This window comes from Helicoverpa armigera, chromosome 2 (genome assembly GCF_030705265.1).
Source record: "Helicoverpa armigera isolate CAAS_96S chromosome 2, ASM3070526v1, whole genome shotgun sequence".
Classification (NCBI taxonomy): Eukaryota; Metazoa; Arthropoda; class Insecta; order Lepidoptera; family Noctuidae; genus Helicoverpa; species Helicoverpa armigera.
In genome coordinates this window covers 8088564-8114794 of record NC_087121.1, presented here as the reverse complement: position 1 = coordinate 8114794, position 26231 = coordinate 8088564, and the positions used below count along the sequence as shown (strand labels likewise).

The window sequence follows — 26231 nt, the reverse complement described above, 5'->3', positions numbered from 1 at the left end:
TCAATATTTAAGCTATAGCAATTTCTCACAGTTAGTAATCGTACCACGCCCATGTTTGGTTACTTAACTTTGCTTAGAGCTAAAATTACACTTAGTGGGCGATAGACGAGGTCACCCGGTATTTACAATGCGTGCATGTTCCTCAGTGGGTGGTCGTTTTTATGGTCATTAAATATGATTACCTGACCGACTGTTTATTTTCAGTGAATGTTTTGGATGTAGGAAAGTAGAAATACAAATGCTTGAGCGAAAACAACTTACTGAATCTTCAGTTTTTCCCAACTGAGAAAGAATTCAGCATCTATTAACATTTACGTAAGAAAATTTGAATTTCGAAAACAGACGTTACGTTGCAAAGTCCCTTGAATTTTTCAGATGGAAATATCAAGGGAAAGTACGTGAATATTATGGGGTTCATAATTCAAGAGACGACGATGATTGAATATATTACAACGGGAAGAATAACTCGCTTTCAACAAAATCTTTCTTTCTTCCTGTCTAGTCCATTAAGGTTTTAGTATGGTCGTTTTATGATAAAGCCGACAAGCACTTTCCTGGGTAACGTACATTTTATTGAGTGTCATCACATTCACAATTCGCCGACAGCCGTTTCCTTCGCGGCACTAAAATCAGGAGACCTAAAAACGACTATAAACCTAAATAACAAAGCTACATAAATACTTTACGCTCTTATCTTACTAACAGTATCCTTCAACTTTTAATACTTTTTCTTTGATATTTTCTATAGAGAAAAATGTATCTTCAACATTTTTATGCCCGTACGCATAAAATATTGTCTATCTACCTACGTTCGTTTGAAGGTTGCCGAGGTGACAAGAAACCATCAAATTATGTATCGGCTCCTCTATACAGCAGTAAATATTTTACATTGGCATTTTTTTCCTTCGTGCTATTTCGTATGTTATACGTTCCCGGATCCAGTCCCATTTCTGAGGGTCGTATGTAAAAATGTAGCATGAATAGAGGCGGTACGTTAAAAGGACGAATAGGTCCATCTCTGCAATTGTATGGAACGTTAATAATAGGGTTGTCAGAAGGGTAACGACGTTCTAGACACGGCGCAAATAAAAGTTCTGTTATATTTACTGAAATAAACAAAAACAGGTCAAATATTATGTAAGTTTTCACTTTTTAAATAAACAAATTAATGGAACGTAACATTGTGCGTGAATTTCAAGTGGCTACACTGAGGAAAGACGATAAAATGCTTTACAAAGTTTACGACTCAAAGTGAAAAACTTTAGTTTTATGATCGTTGCGGTCACGAGCGAGTTCTAGCTGACCACGAACGAAACATACTGTATATAAGTTAATATTTTGTTTAAATATTTAAACTAAGCTTGTTAAAAGCTACATGCCAGACTGGCCATGCAACTTAAAAGAGGTTTTTTACTAAACATTCCTATTCACAATGCTGAAATTCTTTTCATCTTTTTAAACGATAAAGTACAGACGAGCACAAAATGTACACAATATAGATACTTTTGTACATGTATATTTTTTGTTGAAGGACATAAGTTTTTCATAATATTTTGTCCTTTTGTTAACCCACTTTTAGGACTCGTCACAAAGGTTGTATTATTATGTCCTTATTGGAGATACGTGAATGTATTTCGGTCGCGAAACGACTTCTATTGAATTGGCAAACTATTTTTCTTTTAAACTTTGTTCTTTTTCGAGATAAATTGTGGAATGTTTTGTTTATACTTCTTTGTCTCTGAAGGTATGAATGAAAATTCAAGAATGTAGGATGAGTCGATACAAATCAGCTAAAATATATTTTGTGCTGGATTCAGTTTTGCAACACCCGTACTAGTGTATAAAATTCTTGTACTTAAATAAAAATGAATAACTGTAACTCAAACAAATGACTTATAAGATAAGCGAAATAAAAAATAATAAAAAGACCCTTTAGATAAGCGTATTCAAGTTAACAAACTCTTCTTACAGATTTCTAATGGTTCGACAGTAACCCGTTGTAACTTACATAACAACATTCACAAATCCAAATCTCAACCAAATATATGAAGGCCATTCAAATGATTGTCTTGACGCGAGCGCCCAAACAGTGCAGTTCAACATTATAGTCATAACATATTGTTTATTTTATCGTCTGTTGCGAGTTAGGCAGACGGCCAGGCGCGTCTGTAATCTAACGATCGCAGGCATGTGTGTGTAGTGACTAGTGCTCGATGCGTAGTGCTTGCGGCGAGTCACGGTACGACGGATACTGCAGTTTGGCTGCACAATCATTGCATTTGTGCTGTCAGAGCTGTGCTATAAAATGTGGAGGGTTTTTTACGGGTTCCTCATTTATATCGTACGTAAGTGAACGTATTTTACGCTGACCTACTCTATACAGAATCAATGATACTTTACCTTCTGGCCTTACTATGATAAATTGTGTATAGTAAGGCCAGTATCATTTTCTCATCATGTCTCCAAGGAATACACTCAAATAAATTGCAAGCATTTAAAGTACACCAATAAAAATCGACATCAAAATAAATAATGCACATGAAATATACAATACACACTTATACCAAACGAAGGTTTCTAAGTATCGTAAATATTTAAGTGCGCCCCTTGAAAAGTTACAGGCACGGATCATTACGTTGTAAAAGTTGCGTTCAGTTATGTCTGCACAGATCGCTTTCGAATCGTCCTTTCGAATTCTTTTGTTTACAAGGAATTCAATTAAAGTCAAGTGTGATATCTTTGCCGGCCATTTAATTAAAAAAATCTTTATTTCAAAAGACAGGACAAATCGAAAAAGACGCCTTATTTATCTGAGGTTGAATGGAAGTTTAAAATTAAAATGGCGACTCCAATGGTTTCCCAATGAGGGGAGCAATAATTGTCTGTAGGCTGCGATGCAAATTGGATCGCAGCTTGCTCGGAGATTGTATATATTTGTCAGATTCCAGTTAATGATTTTTCCAACGATTGTACTCGGAATTTTGTTTGGGAACTTGGTGTATTCTTTAACAGTATTTAGGTCGATACTGAATTAATGAACCGCGAAATATTTAACGAGACTTAAAATGTGTTATAATACTTTTTGTCTGTGAAGTCTTGGAAACAATACAGCTTTGTTTATCTTTATCTCAGATTTTATGCGATTTCGAATTCGTAGAAAACGTGTTGATTTTATTCTAGACGGACTAACCATAACACTGAAATTTCTTTAAAACACAATAAAAAGTTTTATTTTATGTTCATAACAAATGAAAACAAAATTCATTGTAGGTTATATTAATCAGAACACTATTTCCAAGAACCTAAATCATTTTTCCCCAAACCTAAAGAAAAAGAACCGTTCAACCAAAAAGTTTTCATTAAATTAAATATTACTAGAAAAAAGTAATTGAATTTATAGAGAAGTATTGTCTGTTGGCATAGAATTTATCTCCTATCTTGCGGGCTTTGTTTTATCGCCTCAATAGACTCTTTGAAAAGACAAATGGCGTTCACGGAGCATGTAGGCTTCTTTATGTATTATACAAACATGTTAATAGTGTTGTGACGTCATAATATTAACCCGAGGAAGCGAAGTGCTGTTTATGTAAAGTAATTAAGTTGAGAGTTAAAAGTTAGGGGAGATTTAATGAGCCGTGTTTTAGTTTGTTTGCTGCTATATAATTTTAGTTTAGGGCTTAGACTAGTGAGTGTCTAGATTTAATTAAGTCAGAACCGTATTAGGTATTCCAGTTGTTTTGTTTCCTGTCTCATTTTTTTTTATTTCAATAACCTCTAATAAAATTAATGACCTATAGATTTAATTGTTATTATAGCTTTTTATATAGCAGGTTATGAAAATGAAAAGGTAAAAAAATATTGCATATTTTTTGGCAGAAAAAAATACCTAGTACGAAATAGCTGTTGTTATTGTGTCTTTTCTTGTAATTTGTGAGCTGTCAAAAGATATTAGTCCGTGATTTATCAGAGGTTAAACGTTGTCGTAGAAAGCTTTTCGTCTCATTTTTATTCATTTTCTACCACAAACTTATTTTTTGAAATTGCTGACAGACAGACCAGATTTATTATAAGGAAAAATTTGATAAAATCTCTAGCAATTTCACTGATTGTTTTACCCCCATTTCTGTTTTAAGTTCAAAAGATAACTTTGTTACTTTGGATGCAAAGTTTGATCAACGAAAACTCTTTCAATCAATCTTCAAAGCATCGAAATCGATTTTCTGCAAGAACACACAATCCTGATTGCATTATCAAAACATATTCACGAATTATTATTCGAGCAAAATCCAATACGGAACAATTCAACCGAGAGCTTTTGAAACGACAAAATATTCTGCCGCATACCTAACTTGCAAACTTCATCTGACCCAAAAGCTGTTATTGTGTGGACAATGCCAACATGTACATATACTATGTAGCTATGTATAATATGGCAAAACTCCTCAACAGATGAATAAAAGGATCATAAGAAGCGAGTGCACCTCGGTGGGACAATACTCATAGAAGAATAACAAAGTCCTATTTTGTAAATGTAATTGTCATTATGTATTCATAAATGTAGGTCCTGGAAAGCGATGGGCCTATTTCCCCCCAAGGAAATGCCTGCCTAGAATTTTGGAATATAAAATTTTCAAGACTACGCTACGAGCGTCCATGTTACTTTATTTCTGACGTCACTTTTGTGTTTTGTGTAGGAATAAAAATGGAGAGGTACCTGTAGGTCTCAATCGCCCGCTTGAGTCGTGAGCCTGTACATAAGTTGGCGTAAAATGTGCGATAAAATGTTTGATGGATTCCACGGTTACGGCAACGAAATGACATAGTTTATAGTTTTTTTTTTCAAATCTGGATTATTGTTAGTAAACATGTTTCTATCTCAATTAAGTCAATTATTCAAGCAACGTTTATCCTAAACGTATTAAGCGAAGAAATAGGAACCATTATATAAAAGCAGGTATGTACCAACCTGTGGAGTCAACAGAAGTATTTCAATTTCAAACTTCCGCAAAATAAACAAAGTCAAAATTTCCCTGTCATTAATACCCTTTGAGGTCATGCTTAGAACCAATATTGGTTTCGTTAAAAATAAACTAACAGCTTTGTAATAGACAATCAAAGTTTAAAACGGTCGGAGTTCTTTGCAGAGCTTCTAACTTTTAACTAGAAGAGTTTGGTTGATAACGGAGCACCGCTTTCCGCTTCGTTTTACCTGACGCGGCATAAACTGATAATAGCAAACGCCTTCCAACTTTACTTCACAGATGACAGAACTGAACGTAGCAGCTTTTTAATAATGATTTAGAAGTGAAAATGTAGGGAAGTCTATCATTATTTCAAGATTGCTAGTTCGAGTATCTTGTAACATGTGTTCCAAATTAGCGATAAATAGCCTTAATAACGTTTAAGCTGAGTTATAGATGTTACATAAAATGTATGTCCACAGAAGTCATATTTTTCTTTTATCCAAATACACACACTACTGCTACTCAGTTACATTTGTTAAGAAATCCCCAGTGATTTCTCTACCTTACTGACATTTGTTTACCTGTCTACCTACTCTCTATATCTATCCTCTATCTCGATTTATAAAACGGTCTCGATATCTACATCATTTAAATAATAAAACGATCAATATTATCCTTTTTGTGTCTGAAATTATACATACAGTATGTCTAGACTAGACTATAGAGTAGGTAGACATTAAGTCTTCACGGATCATTTTTAGTTTGAATATTAAGTAACCAGACGGTGTAGAAATACAGGTGTCTTCAAAACTATTTTATTTGCAAAAAAACTGTCTGCTACGCTCTTTCGCGATGAGTAATGTTGTTGAGTAACTCTCATTATACAGAATGAATACTTTCAAGACTTTATATTGTATTATAAGGGTGAAATTACCTTAGGCATGGGCGGTAGTGGGAGCAACGTTCCAAGAACAAAATGGTTAGAAATTAGAACGTCTTTTTCGCAAATATTTTCCGAGAGGATATTCTACTTATCTATAGACGACATTGTCAATTCCTTGCGCTATTCAGTACATAAAAGGAAAGTTTGAAGTGAAAATCACTTCTGTAGCTCCTCAAGGAGTAATAGCGCGAAGATAAAAGTGTGAAAGAGCCTTGTGTTTCAAGAAATTACATGCTTAAATGCGAAAGTTGAAACCCGATAGTGTGGCGTGACCTTTCCCCCACTTTTGCTTTGAGTCGCAAAGTTCCTCAAGATGTGTGTTTAAGCTCTCCTTTTATGGCGTTCTGTATAGTTCTTGATGGTTTTCTATGCAGAATTCCATTTTTAGAAGGACACAAATGTTTCTTGATGCCAGGCCATAGGCCTCGTCTACCTAAAATGTCAGTTGGAATACAATTTCTACGGAATAAGTAATGAGGCGGATAAGATACCTAGAACAATAACGTTTTGTGCGTAGTCGTGTGTTAAATAAAGGAGTCTGGAACTCCAGAACGTTTCTGCAGGCTATCAAATGACATCTTCGATAGTCAAGGTGAGGCGTATGTATTGTACTTTTTTTCATAATTTTGCGTAAATACAACAAAATGATTAAACAGATGTAATTGCTGAAGACAAAGGTCGGGTTTCACAAAAATAAAATGTCGATTTCTCAAGAGATTCATAGACCCCGGTCTCGGCTAATTACACTTTTTGTTATATCTCTAAAAGGAACTTAAAGTAGGCGACGAAATACCGAGAATGTTTTATACAATTTGTAGTAAAAAAGAAAAAAGTTTACTATATATTAGTCCGTAAGTGCTTTGTGATAAGGCTCGAAATCTTGCGCAAAGTTTCGCGTCGCCTGGAAAACAGGGACGTCGTATGTCCCAAAAAAGCCAGAACTCAAATATTACAGACTACTTATTGCTGTTTAAGTTTTTTATCAGATCACGTCGAAAATATTTTTCAGTAAAATAGGCTGTCCTAAAAAGTTGAGAAAAGAGGCTTTTGTATTTTTGACAAACTTGCTTATTAGAAATATCAACACCACTATGTTTATCTATACTATACTAATTATTTGGCAATGAGGAGGATTTTTTTTTGTTGTTTGTACCCACATGGCTCCGAAACTGCTGAACCGATTTGAAAAATGATTTCACTGTTGCAAAAATACCTACATAGGCAATTTTTTATCCTGCTAGTACTAGGTGGAAAACGGCTAGTATCGGCTATGGTATCATACTTAATTTCAACAATCTTGAAATTAACCTTCCTCACAGACATACTCTGAACTACACTATTATTATAAACTAGCTTCTGCCAGCGACTTCGTCCGCGTTAGAGTCGGACTTCGTGCAAAGAGAGAAAGAAATAATAAACACCAGCCCCTCCAATTATCTAAATCTATGCGTACCTACTACTACTTTAAGAAATAAAATGTAAACTATTAATAATTTGTAATTTGAACGAATATTTAAACACTACCAAAATAACTAATAGGTACCAACCTATTTTATAAAATAACAACAAAAGAAAGTTAAAAATAAATTATTTAAAACCTAAAAGTCGCGCAATAAGGTTGAACACTCTGAACGCCTATTCGCATCAATCGCACCAAGAGCCAAATATTGTATGAAACTCGCGCAACCACCGCGCCGCGAGCCGCGTCGAGCGCGGCGACAGATGCCCAAAAATGATCCTTATAGCGTGATTCAGTATTCACGCGCGATGGCTTATCCGTTTTTCGTGTATAACTTTGGTGTTTCTTCACCGATTTATATGAATCTTTTTTTAATGAATAGGTAATACTATTAACTATTTTTAATTCGTGTGAGTGAGAGTGTTATAAACGTAATAGTAGACAAATATAATCAGAAAACTCCGAACTGCTAAGCTACCGAGAGAGTTTTACGTGTTATTGTGAGTCAACCATAAAAGATAGATATATACTGTCATGGGATATTTTTTACATAATTTTATGAAGAACATTTCCGTCATACATGGTTTCTGTGTAGCTGTAACCATTAGGGTTGCACACGCGACGGAATCTTAAAAAATGGAGTAACTTCTCCCGTTTTCCCAACATTTACCTTCACTGCTCTGCTCCTATTGATCGTAGCGTGATGCAAAGTATCCTATAACCTGCCCAGGAGTATGAAGAATCATTGTACCAAGTTTCATTGAAATCCGTCAAGTAGTTTTTGTTTCCATAACGAATATACAGACTGACAGACAGACAGACAGACAGACAGACAGACAGACAGACAGACAAAAATTTTTCTGATTGCATTTTTGGCATCAGTATCGATCACTAATCACCCCCTAATAGTTATTTTGGAAATATATTCAATGTACAGAATTGACCTCTCTACAGATTTATTATAAGTATAGATCATCGTACCTACAAAACATGTTGAAAAATAAAACAATATTCTAGTAGAGCGTCCAACAATATATTATTCGTTGCTTTTTCGTCGTCCAGTGTAATTGTAGTAAAAGGCCGGGGCTACGTCACACGGACAACAAACCACTATTTATATGTTAATTTACTCGTACTGCTTTGTTTGGCTTAGAAAAATGGCATTATTATACAAGTATTTGTAAAAAGTTTTGGTGAAATAAGTTTTTAGTGTTTTACAATGGATATTGTGTTGTATCTTTGTATTAGACACCGGCTTTGTGCTTTGTTTGGTACGTTGTGTATCGTTATAATATATACAGATGTATGTAACTACACGTGGTTTTGTACCTATATAACAGAATATTGTACCTATTTTCCTTTTTCATTTAAGTGATTTATTGTAAACTTAATTAAAACAAGACATTCGTCGCTCCTTACAAATAAAGGATGTTACAGTTTGAATTAGACAAACAATATAACAATTTAATAAAAATACCTAAAACGGAACAGTAAATTGACCAATGGACACACATTACCCATTAATACAGTTCTATCAAAACAAAGCTGCACCAAACACATTACCCGCCATTTCTCTCCGCCCTAGTTGAGTAAACTCGCCCTGCAATACGGCTAGACAAAGCAACGGAACCCGGCTTATGACGGCCATATAAATGCGAATTGTCGCGATTTAACTTCTGTGACTTGCATAGTATATTCGGAAATGACATAGCGAGTAAGCGAGTCGTGTTTGTGTTGCAAGCTGGTTTAGTGACTTGATGCTCTCAGTACTAGGTTTGGAGTATTGTTCTGTTGTTTCTCATTATGTAATCTAACGGTTTGGAACAGTAAGCTGTCTCTATGAAGAATTTTATAATGCAGTTTTATGATAACCAGTACAAATGGATGGCACGCATGGCATATCGCTTGAATAAGCTACTGCCATTCGTCCTCGGTTCGATTTAAACTAAAGTCTTCCATGTTTGGATATTTGCGTGCATGGATTATTGTACATATGTAAACGCACTCGCGAAAAAGAAGCTGTTTTTTTAAGTGACGCAGTTACGTCTGATTTGATGGCCTTTTCATTTTAATACTACGGAGCTTTCATACATCGTGGTTCATTTGATAAACAGGAATGTCCCAATACAGGTAATCAAAGTGAGGAATTAATATTAGATTACTTTGGCGTATCCGTGCACTAGAAGTGGCTGAATCCCGCAGGACCTAACGTGCGTACACCAGAATTCGTTAATGTAATTGTCCCTGGATCCATTATGGAAACAAATGAATAATTTATTTCCCAATTAGGATTAGGCTTTGTAGCGCGGTTGGAGTTCGGCCTGGAATTTAGGCAAAAGATGCAATTTTCGTTGAATCGTTGAATTTATTAGCGTTTTGATTGAAATATTTTTATTTTTGTTTTATCTTAACTCGTTAAATTAGATTCTTTGCTTTAGGTATAATTTGTCAAGACGGAAAAAAATCTTTAATTAATGGAAGAACTTCCAGTGTTAAAAGAAATACATTTTTGTTGTTAGATTTTCTCTATCTTATTTCACTATCTAACATATACGTCATCAGCCTTTAGTCATCCCACTGCTGGGCACAGGCTTCCACAAATTATTCATCACTATGAGTCAACGCAATCTAAAAACAAGTTGAGAACTGATCAAAGGAACTTCATCGCAATAGATCACTCTCAAGAAGCTACAAACATATTTATATTTATTTTGGCATTATTTATGATCACAGTAAGAAAAGAAACTGACACAGCGTGGGAATCAATGGGAATAGAAAAAAACTATTAATGGCTCATGTTTTTTATACCCATGAGAAATAGCCTTTGGCCTTCGAAGCCTTTTTTGGCACAACACGATACTCTTATCGCTTGCCTTACACGTTTTCCTTATATCCTCCTTTTTTGCGAAAATATTATCGATATGTAACTACAGAGCGTTCATACTCTTTCCTATTTACTTCTGTGTTTTTTGTTACTGGCTATATTAGACTAGTTGTCAATTCGACGGAAAATTAAAAAATAAATCGCCTTGTATGTAATTCATTATAACTTCTGTAGATGGGATTGGTTTATTAGAACTACCGTGATGCTAAAAGCGAATTTCTTTTTGAAGTTACTATGGCAATATTCACGTTAAGTATTTTGTAATTAAGTAATCTGTAAAATTAGGTAGTTGGAGGAAATCTCGAAACATCTTTAAGGAGATAATTATAATTAAAGCTTCGTAGGAAATTGCCACTAACAAACATGACGTTAATTAAGTTAAAAATAAACTTGTGTCGAAATAAAAGTTTATTTATTTTATTTTTCGATTGTAAAAATACAGAGTAAAATAATGGTAAACAAATCTATTTATCTGTTCTACAATGACGTAAACCAATGATTCGAAACTATATAGATCCAGTGTTCGATAATTCGAATTCGAATAGAGAACTGTATCATAATTCTATGTTCGAAATATGGTCGAGATACCGGCCAGTGTTGGCTGACAGGCTGTGATGAATTCAGTGGCGCATTGAACCCTGCACTGTGGGAAATACAGTGGGCGAAGGTAGGTAGGTAGGTATGTTGGTTTGAGAAAGGGAGTACGTGTTGACTTAGATATCTCTTGGTAGAGGTATAAACAAGAATTGTTGAGAACTACGTAGGTATGCGTTTTCTCGAAATATCAGTACTATTTACGGGTTATGAAATAGTTACTGTTTATGGATATTTGGAACTTACTCGTCTAACGGGCTATCAAGTAGAAACCAATTACCAAACTTTTATAAACCAATGAGTTATTAATGTACAAAATACATTTTATTTCAAAATAGCCAGTAAAAACTTCATTGATTCATTATAAAAATAGGTCGTACTAGTAGCACTGGCAAATATCAATGTATTTCTAGCACATTTTCTGGATTAACGCAAATATTTATAGACCAAGAATGCTCAGCTCCCTCGCGGCTCTCAATCAGCATGTCACTAATAGCTTACATAATTGACAACTGACATAAACCACCAGTCAATTACATAACAGCGAGAAAACCCAGAGGCATTATATCCCAACTATTGCACAGAAGCATTTTCTTATTGAAGACATGAAACGCTTTACATGTACCGTCGCCTTACGAACGTTCTCACACATATTCACGTCTATTCTAACAAGAGTTTACGTGAGGAGACATAGCAATCCATTTTGGAACGAAACTGGACTACTGTCCGTTGTAGACTGTGGCATTATTCATAGCAATCTCGGTGTGAGAGGCGCCCACCACGACACTAGACAATGCTATATTAGGGTCGGTTTAGACAGACCGCCTCGGAGAGCAGATTCTTAACACATTGAAAATCGAGTACCATAGTATTTGGAATAAGTTGTATTTTTGCATATGCACTGCTTTTGTCATTAAGAATGCTCGGAGGTACTTAGTGTGAAATAATAAGCATGTTCTCGGTCTTGCAGACGTTTGGCTCCGATGCATGCTCTTTCAGCCGATCAGAGCCGATTCCGTTCTGTGTGCAAAGACCCTTATACTGCTTACTATAACAGAGTTTATTGTCTGCCATGTTTGCGATGCAACTATGAACATTTTCACATGCTACTAGCTACGGATAGTCGTCGGTTTTATAGGATTAACTTTCGTTATGAGCTCACAATTAATTATGAAGTTATGTATAGCATGAGATTTGCCGTTCATTATCCTATTTTGTGAAACTTGTGTCGTTGGTTTTTTTAAGTGCTGCAAAATTTGTGATAAAACTTCCTTTTATTTTTCATGAACATTACGAATTTCTTTTATTTTTATTTTATTACAAATTCATTTACCTATATAGATTTATTGATGTTTTAAAGTACATGTCTATTATTCGAGTGAAATATTTCATTTTCTCCTACAACACACTATACGTACCTATGTGTGCTTATATTGAGTAGCTATCGACGATGATACATTTTATTTTCCTTCAATGAATTATGCATGGCTCTATCGATTTTACTTGCCACCCAAAACATAGCTAGGGGGCTTTCAAAACACTTTAAATTGATGGCGATATCATTATGAGTTACTTAAGTTACTAAACTCGTTATAAATCTTTGTAATCCATACTTTAGATGTGTAGGGTTGCCACTTTTATATAAAAAAGGTTATTTAAGTACTGGAATTCCTTTTTTCATATTCAGAATTTAAATTGCGTTATTTTCAATATGTGCTGAGAGATATTGGAGAATACGACCTAAAGGTTCAACATTATTAGGCTTTTCTTCTTTATATGCAATACTTTTTTCTAGACAACCTACTTTCGCCAATATTGCGTGACTAGGCCCAATTGGATGTGCCTTAATTTATTGAAATTGGTCAAGTGAGTTAAGCTAGCGGTTATACATAAGCGGCTATTTACATAATTGTCTTATGTTAGGTAATATTGGAGGTATCTTGTGTGAACTTTATTGAGTACTAGCTTCTGCCAGCGTTTCCCCTGCATCCCATGGGAACTCCTGCACGAACCCGGATAAAAGCCTATAGCCTTCCTCGATAAATAGACTATATAACAATGAAAGGTTTTTTCAAATCGGACCAGTAGTTCCTAAGATAAGCGCGATCAAGCTAACAAACTCTTTAGTTTTACAATATTAGCATAGTTTCATGACGCAGAAAAAAATGCAGAGGGGAGAAAAAAATGCGGTCTATGAGTGACAACCCTTACTGTCGTCAACTGCTTACAGCTGGCTAAAGTTCATTGTCTTTTAAAACGATAAGACAATCGGTAAGTAGCAGCTTAATGGAGTTCTGCACTCGCAGACAAATTAGGTTTTATTTTGACTAACTTTAATTTCATTTTGTTATTTTGAACCTTGCTTTTAAAACATGCGGTGCATTGTAACTTCAATAAAACATTTTTTAAACTGAGAAAGATCATGAGACCGACCATTCGTATTGCAGGTGTGTAATTCCTTCCTTTATAGGTACGTAAAAACCAACTCAGAACATGGGAGTGTCACAATCGAGCTAGCCGACTGTGATCCCTCTGTTTTTAATTGGATATTTTTAATAGGATTTAGACAGATACTGGCATATTTACTTTTCAATCTCAACTTACCTTACTAAACTTAAAAGAGAAGTTTTTTTTCCTCAGTGTTAGCTAGATAAATTCACAGCATCCAGGCTTCATTTACATTGAGAACAGTTCGCGACGTCTGACCGCGACTGAGCGCCCCTCAAGCGGCCATTTGCATTGTATACCAATTAGTTTTTACAAGTACCCTAATTTTGTTCTTAAGACAAATGACTGAATTCCCTGTTCTTTGATGACGGATAATTTCTGCTGTGTTCTTTGTTGTGGATTAAAGTATTGTTGGGTAGTAAATTAAGGTACCTAAAAGTAGGTATCACAGGATCATTCGGTACTATAAGACTGATTTAGTTACCACTTATAAAACCAGCTTTCGCCAGTTGTTTTGCCCGCGTCTCTTGGAAATTACTTATTTCGTGAACTCTAAAATGCCTAGCCTTTCGCGATAAATGAACTGTATGTAAAGTACTTACCTGAGATTAGCTCGTTCAAGCAAACAACGTCTTCAGATTTATTATATTAGTATACCTACCTACATAGTTCTTAGAGGTTATTCAAAGTCACGCAATAAATATAATAGGTACCTAATGTAAAAACACGAGGTGCTATTTTCTTTTATTTACGCCCACACAAAGTAGGCACTCAAACACAAAACACACAATTCTTTGAAAACAATTCCACTATGACAAAGTAAATAAAATTGTTAGTCATGTTCCATAAATTACAGTATTTCACTAAGAGCCCCCGGCTTTAGGATCACAGCACTTTTCTAGTTAAAGAATCTAGCAACTGAGTTCTACTCGAGTTCTTAAAGAAATAAAAGCCGTGTAACTCGAAGTCAGGGCTTTAAGAATAATCCACTGAAACTTCTAGAATTTATTACTGTAGTCTGACACTTGTAATTTTTATACAGGTCTCGGTTTGCCAATTATACTTATTTCAATCTTTCTAACAATGGTCACATTTTATTTTCGGAAAAGTTTGCTTAATGGTTTTGAGTTACAGCCAGTAACAACAGTCTATATAACAAACGAAATAACATACAAAAACCTGATAATTAAAATCTTAACTGTAAAAAGAGTGTTCTGTGACCTTTAGAAGTCTGTGATGTCCAGGTTATTTTCTTCTTTAGTTTTGGGACAATTCAGTGTTCAGGTAATTTTGTATTTTCATTCTGCTAATGGACTTTGTTGCTGACTTTTAGTTTTGCAACTATTTATAGAACTAGTTACTTACAATAAAAGTCTAACTAATTCATTAACAAGCCAGAAATAGCTTCAACAATCACAAATTCAACTATTGTCTCAGTCTTTTTGTGTACAAAAATCATTATCCTACGAGAATGGCCTTTTTTCCAGAAGTAGGTAAAATTTTACCATTCTCCAATGAATGTAGTGTGTTCTGGTTGACGTCACTCCAATTATAGGGTGGCGCGATAAGACGAGGGGTAAGCAACCATCCGGACGCCTGACTTTCTTAATTAAGAGCCCGATCTTCAACCGATAGGGGCGGACATGCGATCTACTTGCTGTAACTGCGCTGTTTTGGGAACATTATTTTACTGTTTTATTGCAAAAAATGTTTAACATACCACGTTATGTTATTTTAGTATACAGACAGATTGATCTTGTTTAGGTTCTGTTTACTGAGAACGGAATACAATGTCGGGACAGCCACAATATTTTATTTCAAGTTGATGGCTAATTGTTTTGAGTGAGCATTAATGAAAATAAATCACCTTATCCCCCAGATTAGATAAGATGTTTACAAACTCCCGTTCTCTAATCTAAAATTAGCCATTAAACAAAAGATTACCCAAAAATAAGGTCGAAAGCGCTTATAAGACTCTTTGCTAAGGACACGTCGATACGCCTTCCATTTTAAGCTTGGAATAAATTTTTCATGACGTTATGAAGTAATTCTTCGGCAACATGACATCTTGTTATTAACAAGTTTGACGAACCACTCGACGAAACTCTAGCAGCCTCGTCGAACTCTCTGGAACTTTCTCGAAGGGCACATACTTATGTTATTTAGGTTAATACTTTATGGTACGGGAAAGTGTTTCGACTTTTGTTCCTACGACATAATACCACCGTTTTATGTTTGCACTTATGGTATACTTGTTAATATTAAAGTTGTGACCCGTTTCCCGTTTGAATGTACGCTGTCTGAATTTTACAAGCTAAAATTTCTGGGTATACCTACAAAAGTTTGGAAGTTCTTCGCATAAAAATATGTTTTTGGCCTCGTGTTTTTTATATTTTCTCCTTCTCTTTTGAAATTGGAATCAAGTGCTCCGAAGTCGTCTATAAATTGTATTCCATTCATATTTAACAATATTTTCTTAGAAATGTCGCACTTTTGTAGATAAAAATTATAGTGTTGGCGTTATATTTTTATTGAATGATGTAATATTTTGTTCAGTTTATTTTTGGCGTGTCTACAAGTTTCTTTGCGTTGAATAAGCTATACAAATTCAAATGTAAAAAACATATTATTTGTTGGAGATTTTGCAGAAAAATCTAGATCTTTCTTCCACAATAAATGAAGTTTTTTTTACTTAGATTAAATTGACTCGTGTTACTGCAGAGTGAACGTGTCAAATGTCGTTAACAGACCAATTACAAGTAACATCATGTGAAGGGTCTGACAAACAAACTTTCCCATCACCGACAGTTCAAAAGGTTCTTATTGAAAAACTTGTCTGCTTAAGTGTACCCACAGTTAGTAGGTCAACGGGGACTTTGCGACTTGGTCATGATGATGGAGGATCAAATATTATAATATATTTACTTATGTATATTAATACAAGGTCATGCTTATGTTCTTTAAAGGGTTATGTAGAGAATGATTATCATCATCATCATCATCATGTCGTCCAAGCCGTATCCGGCGACGGCGACTCCTAAATGTCTAACCCGGGTCGTTGTTATGATAGGCTCTAATGTGGCTAGCAAAACCGAACTTCGATCTAAAGGTCCGGCTACATGGCACACAAAATAACTGACCATCAGAATTAATTGTGTAGTTGTTGAGAATGATTATACACATAATTTAGTAAGTAATTTTTTCAGTACCATCAACTAAGAGAAGATTTTTGATTCTAACTGCAAATCAAAAGCTCAATGTGATATTATTGCTAATCTGAAAGTTTTGACTTTGCTTCTTTTTTAGGTTTTTTTTTACAAAATGTAAAAGCTATTATTGTTAAGAGCTACCTAAAGGTAAGCTGTAACAAGACACAAAAAGCTTCGCAATCCCTGTAAGAAATATTAAAGGGTGTTCATAGCAAAACTTGTTTGCTTAGGTGTACCGTATTTAGGTCAGCTGTACGGTAACTTTGCGAATGACGAAGTAAGCCGTGACTTAGATTGACGGCAGTTGAATGTACGGCCTTTTAGGGCGAAGGATCGTTTGAACTCGGTGGTAAATGGCTCGACCACTACTTGGGTATATAGAACTTAATGGATGTAAACAAGGTATTTTTAACTAAATAAATACTAATATCAAGGAGCATATTAAATATGAGTGACTTTAACTTAGACTATTTGGTTTTCAATCCAGAAAACTACCTCTACTTTGAATTATTGTGGTGTATCCATATCAAATGCAGCGTTCTTTTAGTGTTCTCTCTTTTCTCAAAAATTCTATATTACTAAAAAATAATACCCCTTTTCAAGTTCTACTTCTTTGTTCATTTTGTCTGAACGCGTCCTTAAATTAGTATCTCAGTCTTAAGGTTATCCTTGTACCATCAAGTCCTATTATATCTGTCTTTCTCTAACCATAATCTGCCTGAATAATGACTTAAGAAGTAATTGAAGTTCCTGACCAGTTGGGAAATAGTGGCCTTAATTAAAATAACTAAGTAATCTCTGTGGGAGAATAATAAATTACCGCCCTGGTTTCACGAGGTGGTCTAGATACAGAAATAGTATCCATTTATTAGAAATTTCTTTGTAATCAATCGTGTTTTATATAGGTTTCTTAAAAGTTGAAGTAGACAATGAGAATAACTTTTGTATTATAAAGCTGGATTGACACAGAACAAATATTCTCGAAAATGAATCTGACTGTTTCGAACATTAAAAAAAACTGGTTTACAGTAACTGTAAATAAATTGCTACATATACAGCAAATATGTAAATATGTGACAATATGCCAGTCTAACCAAGAGGTATCGGGTTGCCCGGGTAACTGGGTTGAGGAGGTCAGATAGGCAGTCGCTTCTTGTGAAGCACTGATACTCAACTGAATCCGGTTAGCCTGGAAGCCGACCCCAACATAGTTGGGAAAAGGCTCGGGAGATGATGATGATAGCAAATATGTGTTAGACTTTCACCAAACTAAATACAAGGAAACATCTTAAAACTAAAACTAAGTCGATTTAATACCGCAGGTAATCATATAAAAATATCAAATGCCACAGCAACGTGGACTTGAAAAGACAAAGTTCTAAGTCAGTTTTAATTGCTTTCGACCTATCAGATAGGTCGCCATTGTCTGACCGACATCCTTGAGTAATGTGCCCTTATCTTTATTTCATTCGACATTTTTATGACTTGAACATAATCCGTCATACCACAAAACGTTTTAAACGTCTGTTGAACACTTGTCTAAAAAAAATAAAAATTATGACGTTGAAATAAGGTCCGTTTTGCAGCCACACTTTTTTTAGACAAGTGTTCAACAGATGTTTAAGTTTTTATATTCTTTAGATGCTATGTTTTACTGATGAAACTTGACACTTCTCGTGATTAGTTTTAGAACTTTAAAGAAACGTTCTAAAGTCTTGTTTGTTCTTGTTGTTTAGAATAATTGTTTTAAGGTTGCTTTCGATATTATGGTAAGGCTTCATCTCTTTATAATTGATATTCGAAGGTTACTTTACATTGATGTTTGTCTGTGTGTCACTTTCAAGACTACGTGTTCAAATAAAAAGGTTTTTGTTACCTGTGTTTTTCTATCAGTTTTATTGTATCGAATTTTAGGCCTCAATAGATTTCTAAACGATTTGATATAAAATTTTCAATTTCTAAGAGTTCACTCAAACAGAAAGGTTGAAAAATATAAAATGATGAATTTATTTGCAATTTATCCAATATTTTGAATTGCATTCAATATAATTAATTATTTGAAGTTATTTGAATCGTCTCGCGTCACCATTGTATCGTGGAGTTAAACGAACTGCCTTATAAAGTTCATTGCATGGAAATATCGAGAAAGGTGCTACGCCGTAGTCAATAACCTGCCTACGATTCTCGTAGCATCTGGCTGATATTTTATCGTAGCGAAAGTATAACTGACACAACCAGACAAGTATTGTATAATATTAATAAGTATTGTTATTAGACTTTTTAAATTATGAATTTGATTATTATTTCACTGATCTAATATTCTGTTTGATGTCACTATAACTTATCATGCAAAAAGAGTTGTTTATCTCATAATAAAAAAACCTTGAGTGCTATGTAAATAAAAGTACGGAGTATAAATCCCGCAGTAAAATTACGAAACAAGACAAGAGACATCACTCATCCATTTGTAAGTGTAACTCCAGTACGTAATGTTCGCAATATTTTACGTTACGGAACTTTTATACGTCGCATAAACGTACAATGAAGGTATAAAACGGTAGAAGAGGGTAAGGAAGAAAAATATGCTTTTAGAGCGCTAACGTTCACCATGGTAGGTAGACGGAGTCTCCGGGGCCGCGTTTAATAAAGATTGGTAACTTGTTTTTATGATTTCCTTTTGCGTACGTCGTTTAGACGCATTAGACGAGTCTCTAGACTGTATAAATGAGAATGTAATTTTGGATTGCTGATTTTTTAAGAGCAGTCATTTGTTTGGGTTGTATTGTTTGCTAATAATGATAGGTCATTTGTGAATCGAATTTGATTTTATTGACAAACAAATAACAATACCTATTGCCAAGTCTTTATATAACTTCCTCTAGTATAATTTGATCTTCAATTCAAATTACGAGAAGACAGAAATGTCATTGGCGAAACCACCATCAGTTTAATTAAGCGTTCCACCAACAGACCGCCCGATAGTCTATTAGGCCGTCGTCTTGTCAAATTCTCATTAAATTGCTTGTAAAATTACCCTTTACCCTATAAAACAAGGGCACCGCGTTGACCTACACAAATCCTCGAGCAATCTAAATCATAAAACTGACATTTATATTATGAAATGCAAATCCGGACACATAAATAATATCTTCAGATACCCCATTATGAGTTTCATGGTTGTGTAAGACTATAGAGTGTACATTAAAATATTAATTAAACGTTTCGAAGTAAAAGTGAATTAATTTGTTAGATAAATTAAAGTGTGTCAAGCTGTGTCTGAGGTATAATTGTGGTGACCCAGTTCTGTGCAACATTAAGGTGACGCCCACAGCCTACGACGGCTGTGTCGCGAGCGACGCGGGAGCGGAGATGTGTGTACCAATATAATTGATATCATTAGACCATATTCCGATATTTTCTAGGCTCAGATGGCCTATTGTTCAGAAAGCTTGGGACAATTTATGTGAAGCGAGTTTGTAAAGAAAACAAACAAAATAGTTTCTTCCAAATACTATATTTATATTCCATGGAAATAAAAAAAACTTTCTGTGTAATTAATATTCAACGATAAAAATTCTGAGGTGTCACTTAATTCCAGTTACTTTTGCAATCTTAGTAAACAGAACAGCTCGCAATGGTAACACCTCACCCAACGGGTTCGAGAAAAGAGGACGAGTTAGGTTTACCCCAAGCTCACGTATATTAATGGGGAGTTTTTAAATTTTATTCATTCGGTTAACGGCCTTTCCCGTATAATTCTAGATTTATTTTTTTCGGGAATCTCGGTACATTAATGTTGGCAACATTTCTGGTTTTCGACTAATGTAACCCTGTTAGAGAGTTTCGGGTGCTGTGAGTTTTGACGTGAATTGATGACGACGCTGACGTGGAACGGGTTTGAATATAATTTGGGAACTGATCAATACAGTCGATGATATACTTGGAACATTAATCACAATCCAGTTGGGTAATGCAGTTGATAAGCGTTTGTCTGTATGATTTATAGTATGTATATCTATGATTAGATCTGCTTTAGTAGGTACTCATGTGATTATTTGTGTCTGTCTATGTTTTTTTTTCAAGGTTAACAAATTCCGTTGACATGTTTTGATAGTTCATTGAAAATTAGTTAAAGTAAAGTAAATTAGTATAAGCGATCTCATTATAATTGTTCTATGCTTTGCACCTATTGGTGTAATTTATAATAGTAAAATATGCTGCGTTAATCACATTATGAGTTCAGGCTTCCAAAATTGATGAAACTTAATAAAATAATTGTGATGAGACAAAATTTTCTCACAAGTCTCTCTCAAGTCTTGAAATCATAAAACGAGAATGAAGAAATTGTTTTGATGTAATTTAGATATACAAAAAGTCGCTGACTTTACAATGCAAATAGTGACTTCACCGGTGAATGCATGTCAAACTGCTTGTAACGAGTTTTTAATGTAACATTTTTCAATGCAGAGTATTTGGACGTCTGCCATTTGTAACATGCCATGCATTTGAAATTTTGTTTAGCCATCGGTTATGCATTACTGACCGTTAATGTATTCAATAGTTTTTGTTGTGTATGTGTGTTATGTAGGTACGATGTATTGTTTTGCTTCGTTATCGTTATCCTGTTAAATACATAGTTAATCTTAGCTTAGCTTAGTTATAATTTGGGCCGTAAACCACAGATGTAAATGGATGAATTTTTTAAAAGCATCCAAAAGCTTTTATAAATAATCAATAAAATTTCAGAATATCTAAAGTCAAATGTAATAAAATGTTTAAGGTCTCACAGGAGTCCCATAATATAATATTCCTATTAATATTAAAAAAAAGAAGCTTTATTATTTCTAAACAGGTTACAATACTACTAGTGGTTGTATTTATTTCTAGGTCATAGTACCTAGAAATATAAATAAAATACCTCACTGTTCTCAGCCAGTAAATTGTCGCTGCAGCATATAAAAAATAAAACGCCAACTTAAATTAAAAATAAACTTATCGATATAATCTCGAGCGCACCACTTAAGTAAGGGAAGCGAAGTATTATCGAGTACGCAACTCTGACTAGTCGATGTTCGTCGATAGTCGGCTGTTTCCGCCGCTCGTCGACTTTCATCGCAATGAGATATCGTTCATTTCCTCACCTCCCGTCTCCTAATCGCTGTCATCTACCGACACCCAGTCTGCCACTTCGCGCCACGAAAAACTGTATTTTTCATACATTTTTTTATTTACGTAACCATTGCTCGTTTTGTTCCGACATAAATTTGAACACTAGAGGAATGCAAGCGATAGATCGAGAGATATAATCTGGTTTCGACGTTATGACGTTTTTGTATGAATGAGAGTGTGTCATATATGAATACGGTTGTAATTTTTGTTGCCGCCAACCTTTTTTTAATTGGAATGGCGCCTTTGACAGTATATTTAATTGGCACATGAATTCATATGCTGTTAATTGTAAAAAAAAAACAAAGTATATTATAAAACCATAGTTTTATGCAATGTGTAATTTAATTGATACTCCGCTATTATTTTCAATAACTTAACTGAAAGAAATGTATTTTATTGTACGTGTATTTTTACATTGTTTATATAAAAAGCTTTTTCAAAAAGCTAACTAACGATATCATGATGAGCTGTCCGAGACAATTTAAAAAAGCTAAAAGGTTGCAAACCCCTGGTTAAGAGGTTGTCAACATTTTGCTATTTAAAATGCGCAGAACATCCAGATTAATTTGCACTAAAATGTTTTTGCTTTTATATTTTAAATATGATAATTCATCTAATGATATGCATGGGTATATATAACTAAAGCTGGAATTAAGTCAGAGGGTGTCCTCTAGGTCAGTGCTCTAAATTAACGGCCCGGCTCCTGATGCTGACATAACGTAATTAAAACTAAACTAATTTGGTAAATGTTACTCTTCGTTAACTATTTCATTAAGATACGCTTTTTAGTTGCGTACATAATTTATAGTAGATATGCAATGGGAATTATGAGTGCTTTTAATGAAGCTATCGTTTTTAAAGTGACTGGCTTTGGCTTTGCATTGCAGGCAGTTTTTTTTTCAAAATTCCGCCAACATGTTTATTGTAGGAGGATGTAGTATTTATTATATTTTTTTAACTCTGAATAGTGTATTTTTTTTAATTGTTTCAATAGGATAGTTTTTTTTGTGTTGTAAATATCTATGTATATAACTATGTAAATAAACAGTAAAGTTACATATTTAACTCTGAAAATATGTAGGTATTTTAATGCATTTTTGAAATACATCATTATTTTATGAAGTCCATGGTAAAAAAACTCTTTAGATTTGTACAGCAGACAAAACATCGCCCATCCATTAGCCAAAACAAGAACCAACTTGTAGACATAAAAAGCAAACACAGTAAAAGTAAATTATGTATGTTTTACAAGCCACGTGGGACTGTGAAATGTCACGATTCTCTGAAATGTTCATCCATAATAAGTACTAGGGGTACATTAAATTATAAACGACTTGGTCAGTATAACGTTTTTTGCCTACCAGCAGGGGTATTTAAAGAGGTCTGAGGAACCTGCGAAAAATTATATCATTGAAAGAACGCTTGTACGCTCAGATTCAGATTGCCAATATCTGAATCTGATCTCTCAGATTGCCGTCCCATCGGGCAATGAGAGTGAAGGAATAGTGAGTGCACCTGTGTCAGCGCAAATGCTTGTGCACTATAATACATATGTCCTGCGCAGGTGGCTAATCTCCTTACATGAGAACAGCCGCCGTAATCGATAATAAACGGCTAGGATGAATTCATCATGATACATTGGTAGGTCTATTAGTTTTGATACAACAATTTATTTTCTTTAAAAATGCTTTCCCTCAAGAAATACTTATATTGTTCTACATTATTATATAGTTCTTTTATAACACATAGTTACGCTACTTAACTGTAAGTTCATTTTGTTATTTTGTGCCGATCCATTTTATTGGTTGGCCACCCACTGTTATAAATCCTTTAATTAATAGGTCCAATTATGAAGCAATTACTTTTATCACCGACCTGAAATATCATGATTGCAGGTTGTGTTGAAAACCGCAATCGATTTGTAAAATGACTCATATTTAATTGTAAAGTTTTGTGTGCTTTATTCATGGGTAGAGGTCCTTTGTAGATTAACTAGTTTCTGAATTAATGCACATACTACGAAATACGAAATAGCTACAAAGGCATTATTATTTTTATATACTTAAGTAAGAAACTCATCATTCAAAGCGGTTAATTTGTCTTAAAAAAATCTCTTTAACCGACTTTCCAAAAAGAAGGTGACTATCAATTGAGATTGTTATATGTTTTTAAAGAGCTATGTATGTTCTGCAAATATATCATATATAATAATAAACAGTCCTACTAATGCTTACTTCAAACTAAGTCCTACGAGGCCTGAAAACCGCATTTGGCTTAAGTCAGACTAAACTGTACGTGATAGTCGAACTGCAGATATTAATCCGCTTTATATTTATTTTTGCGGCCGATACAGCTTTTTTCAACCAGCTTTGCATTGACAGCGAAGTGAATTTTGTATAAAATAGGATTGTGGAATACAAGAGCAAAAACTAGAGTATATAGTCTAGTAATGTTTTGGTTCTTTTCGGTTCATGAATATGCAAGAAATGTAATGGAATCTTTCTCTTTATAAAAATAGTGATAATATTGCTTAACAATTAATAGACTTTTCGGGGTAAAAATACATTAAAGTTATCCAATTTAATCTCTAACTACCTATAACTACGCAAACTTTTCAATATACGAAACTCCATTTACTAAGTACTACGGTAATATCTTAAATGTCTTAAAGCGCAGTACAGTAAAATATATGGTCTCATTTAGATCCAATTTCCATTTAGTAATTTAAAGAAAAAATAAACTGTCTTAAATAAACTTGGCTTCAGAGTCCATTTCTTATCAAAGTAAGTACTTACATTGGAAAAGAAATTCTTGGCCAAAAGGCTGGAATAGAGTATAGTCTATATTTTCATCACGGAGGCTACAAAGGCTTTCTTTTAATTAATTGCAATTAGAGCAGCGCCTTATCGAGCGAGGCAGGTGATACTATTCATTAGTTTTACTGCTACACTTTTTATTGTAGGAGCTTCTGTTTGAAAATGCTTGGCGTGTTCTGATGGTTTTTGTAACCCCCTTGTTCTGTTAGGTAAAGGCTTTTCTATTATATTCTTAGGTTATGCAAAGTGAAAATGTAAGGCGGTGAAGAGTCCAGTTCTATACTCTCGGGATAGAATATAATAATACCTTAGCTTCTCCTTACAGTTCCTTTCAGTATTATAGAGTGGCAAAAATTAAGATTTTGTCCTTGTATTTAATGGTCTAATGGTTCTGGTGGACAATAACCAACTATTCTTACGCACAGATGTCTACTAAGGGTTAAAAATGTCGTTTCGAGCATTACATGTGCCAGTAACAGGTTAATCCGTCGCCTACGTCTATTCAGTTTCCTTTGTTCAGTTCATTTCCTCTATCTAACACTTTCAATTGATAGAAAAACTTCTTATTCACATCTTTGTAATATGTTGGTTTTGATCGCTTACATGCTTCAGTAACGGTGGGTTTCCTCAAACAATATTTTGAGTAATCTATAACTTGTGTCGTTTGCTACTAAATTATTTATTGTTTAGGTATCATTTAATCTTTCCAAATTAAGATTCATAGCTTTCGTGAAATGATTCGTTGGAATAGTGATTGCAAGCGCGATTGAAGTTTCAGGAATCGAATCCTAGGTCGCTCACAAATCGGTTTATAGGTTTTCAGACTATTTTATAAAGCACACCGGAATCTGGCAGTTAGTGGTGTTATACCCTGTGTCTGGGAGTTATCGTTAAAATTCCACGTCAGAGGGTATCTGGCGGATTGGATATGGAGAGAAAACTCTGCCAACCGGCTTGTTATGAGATGCTTAACCTACAACCGGGTCGATAGAAAGATCGTATATCTACATTATATATGTGTACCACATTCAATAACTGCATTAGAGCTTTGTCAACCATCACTGTTGTGCCCACATCAAGGAAAGTGAAAAATATATTCAATGGAAGCAACTGACGGATTTCACGGTCAACCTTTTAAAAAACAATTGTACTCAGAATTCTACGAAGGAAAGATGGCTGTCATTCCAAAAATGAAAGCAAAACTCATTTGTTATCGACTTTATATACTTACAAAGCCACGCTCGCACTGCCTATTAATTCGTTCCGTTCCAAGAACATTTTTTCACAGTTCAAATAACTATACCTGTAGCGGAAAATTCCTCGAATCTGGTCAGGTACAAAAACCTATGTTAGTTCGGCCTGAAGCAGTTATTTCCACTTCTGGTGGAATAAGTAAATAGTAACTTTATTCTGAAAAGGAAAGAGTATTTTATACGAGTTGGGGTTTAAAGTGGTTGCAGGAATAATGAGTTCGCTGACTTAGGTTACACAATGAAATGTTACATTGTTTAACCGAGTTTGTCAGAAGCTAGTTGATCAGGTATATTAACAAATGGAAAACGTTCTTACTTGAGATCAGAAAGGAGTGTTTCGTATAAGCATTCTATCATATTTAAGATAGCTAGCTTACGGCAGCATTGCGGATTCGTCTGCTTGTTGGCATGCAGCTTCCACCTGTGGTTTCACCCACATGACGTTGGAAATACTCTGTGCACCTGGATAAATGTGGACTGTAGCCTTCTTCG

The 26231-nt window shown here is 34.5% G+C and overlaps 1 protein-coding gene across 6 annotated transcripts in view; it reads left to right on the top strand.

Annotated features, from left to right (window-relative positions):
• The window catches only part of LOC135118078 (inactive rhomboid protein 1-like), a 155358-nt gene that overhangs the window by 71731 nt on the left and 57396 nt on the right, over positions 1-26231 (top strand). The window lies entirely within an intron of this gene.